Genomic DNA, 3,762 nt, shown 5'->3' on the forward strand with positions numbered 1-3,762 from the left:
ATGACATAGAAGAAAACTAAGCACCTCGGATTGATTACTTTCTGATTAAAGAGGTGGAATGGTTTGTCAAGTCTAAGGATACGCAGCATCATATATAGGAGATGGATTAAGGGTTTCATTGAAGATATTTGATTTTCGGGTTATGGAAAGGATTTCGGAAAGGATATATGGAAGTTGAGATTTTGGAAAGGTTTGGCTGAGATTTTCGCAGAGGATCTTGGTGTGTCGTTTGTGTAATCGAAAGAGGGAAAATAAAAGGGGCTAGAGTTGTGTTTCAATCGGGTGTCGGATGTAATCAATTGGATCTCGGGTTTTCACCCGAACTGACCCAGCCACCATTATACCACAAAAACAGGAACCGTTGGTTTATTAAAATCATCAACTAATCAAATTATAACATTTTTAAAAATAAATTTACCTACGATGGACACATAAGCAAAAATCACTTAAGTAATTTTTCAATTAATATATAGAAGGATGATTAAAATACTATTCACCAATTTTCTGATAAAAACTATTAAACCATTATTCATCAGTTGCTGGTGTTCTCCCAACCTTTCAAATGTTATTTAGTTTCTTTCATTAGCTTTATATTTTTCATAAAGAATACATTTGATATCATCTGTTTTTCTTTTCCTTATAAGAGCATTCTATTGCAAGGTTTGTAATGAATATTTTTACATAAAAATAATAAGATATTAGAAAATATGAGAAAACTTTTAAATTCAAATGAAAATCATGAAGAACTCATAAAGTGTTAAGAAATGTGTTATTTTAGAATGGTCTAATTTTCACTATTAATATTTAATTATGTAATTAATATAAAATAATATAGTCTATTAACCTTATTTTGAATCTTTTTTGCAGTATGTATGAGGTTTTAGAGAATCAGATTGGGGTGTGTTAAGAACAGCCATAATGGCAAGATTAGAGCTTGATAGGATGAAGAAGAGGTCTGATGAAACTAGTGTAAGCTCAGATCAGAAACAAGAGAATAAGAGAGATTAGGAGTTTAAATGTAAAAGAAAGGGAGAGATTAAGGGATTCTGATCCAAGAACACTTTGTATTATGAAGGAGAAGGAGAAATCCCCCTCACTCTCTTAGAGCTTACAAATCGCCAATAAAATAGTCTTATATAGACTTTAAATTTTGCAAACTCATAAACCCTTAATCTAATGGATAGAAATGACTGAATATAAATGGATGGCTAGGATGGAGAGTTGAGATTGCAATCTGTGTGAAATGTCTTGATTGGAGGAGAGCTATATGATATCTGATTGGTTGATTCAAACTGGTCAAATGGAAGGCTGTTCTCCCATTGGCTCCTTATAGGCTCCCATGTATCAAGCCTTCATTCAAACCAGGTTCATGGTAAAGGATGTCTTTCACTTTATAGCTACAGCCAGTCCATGCTCCAAAGTAACCAATCAGCTCCATCTTAGCTCTCATTGGCCGCTTGCCTCCACAAAGGATCTTCTTGATTCTCTTTTGATGCTTCACGACCAGACTTCTCTTCATCAGCCCTAAGTATGAACAAAGCCTCCAGGACATGTAAAGTATGACTATGAAGTGAGACATAATAAAAGTAATTATTTTGATTCTGGTATACTTAACCAACTTAATAATATCAAAACCACTCCAAACATGATATATTTTTAAAGGCTAACCATATGCCAAAATGGAGACAGTTTCGCCTATAGAGGGTACGTCGTCATGGAGCTCCAAAGGATGCGTATGCTCCCAAAACACATCGCAATCAACAACTAAGGTAGCCAAACCATAGTCATAAACAGATGATTCGACTTTTGCTGTGTAGAAAGTGGATGAACCAAACTTTCTCACTCGAAAGGATGAATGATTGTCCACAGTACGACAGTGGAAAAGAATCCTCCTTCCCGAGATTATGAATCCTGAATAAAATCCAAAATTGTTATAAAAGTAATGGAAAAGTCTATCTTTATTCATAACATAGAGGTTTCTTATATAAGAGATTACACCGTCATAGATAAATGGAAAGATTACAAATCATAAACTCTTGGTTATGAGCCATCCACAATCTGGTTCATAACACTCCCCCTTGGATGCCATAACCATTTAGAGCTTGTAATGTTCTTTAATGTTGCCTCATTAAAACCCAATTGGGACAAAACCATGGTGAAGGAAAAAGAGTACAACACACATTACTCCCCCTGATTTGGACATTACTGAAGGTCCCTTGGACCTCTCCAATTTTCTGCAATCCGTGGGTGATGAAGATCTTGATGATGTTGCTGTGATATGCGTGTACCACCATGTGTAAAACATAACCTGTCTGAAAACAAATCAACAAAACCAAATAACCCCTCTTTGGCCTGGTTAGTATAAAATAAACCAAAATCAAAGGCTTCTTCATCGTCCTTCTTATGGACCAATCAGGTCAGTGTCTAAAACAAGACTTCTGCATCGTCCATCTCAGGACTAAATGCACTTCTTTATCGTCCACCTTTGGACTGAATCACTACAAGAAAACGCCAGTATTCCGACGACAAATATCGTCGGTATGTCCTCGGAATAACGGTATTCTGAGGACATACCGATGAGAATGGTCGTCGAGGACATACCGACGAGAATGGTCGTCGGAAAGTAAAATTTTCTCAAAATTTTCTCGGAAAATTACGAGGGAATACCGAGAATTAAAGATTCCGAGGACATTCCGAAGAAACGTTTCCTAGGACTATTCGTCGGTATCTCCTCAGATATTTCCGATGGAACGGTCCTCGGAAACATTCCGAGAGAAAAGAGGCATCGGAATATTCCGACGAACTTTGGCCGCCGGAATATTCCGAGAAACCTTTGCCGTCGGAATATTCCGAGGAAGTGTATCCGTCGGGATATTCCGAGGAGTTATGCCCTCGGAATATTCCGAGGAACTATGGCCGTCGGAATATTCCGAGAAACATTAGATAATATTCAAAGTTGTACAAACAAAAATAAAACATTCAGAGTTTTTGAAAAAAAAGAAAGAAAGAAACTATGGGAACAGCTCGTTCGGGTACATCCTCTTCATCATCTCCATCATTTGCTCGTTCTGCTTCCTCGTTGCCTCCCATCCCGCCTCTTGATCCGCCATCTTTTGCTCCAACGCAGCTATGCAGTCATCTTTGTTCTTCAACTGGTCCATAAGCACTTCTGGATCAACATAGGGGTGTGGTGCAGAAGGAGGAACCGACCGAGCTCCAAACCGACCAAACGTCCCTTCTTCTTTGGAACCGACTGAAATAGAAAATAAAAAAATTTAAATAATAGAAAAGATGATAAAATGTAGATAAAGAAATAAATGTATTGAACTTTTTTATAAAGAACATACCGATTCAACGATTTCGTTGATTCGAATCCAGGACAAGTTGGTCGAAGCCGTCGAAGTGGCGTCAAGGTCGGTTTGAAGCTGAGATAGACGGCTCTCTTCGTCTTCCTTCTGAGTTTCGATCAGGCTGAGCACATCCCTCACAACACCATCATCAATCTCCCCGGTGTGCTTGTTGGTATGCGCCGTCTTCATTAGGACGAAATCATCAACCGGCTCGCCTTTATTTTCATCCGCCTTGAAAAAAACAAAAGTTAAACAAACATTAGAAATTAGAAGAAATGCATAAAAAATAAAATTAAAATACTTAAATAATTAAAAAAAAAAAGATTGAACTTACCAAGCTATCCCCCAGAGTGGCAATAGTCTGGGCACCCAAATTGTGCTTGTACATGCCCTTCCCGCCACGATCGCTCTT

This window comes from Brassica oleracea, chromosome C5, assembly GCF_000695525.1.
Source record: "Brassica oleracea var. oleracea cultivar TO1000 chromosome C5, BOL, whole genome shotgun sequence".
NCBI classification, from domain to species: domain Eukaryota; kingdom Viridiplantae; phylum Streptophyta; class Magnoliopsida; order Brassicales; family Brassicaceae; genus Brassica; species Brassica oleracea.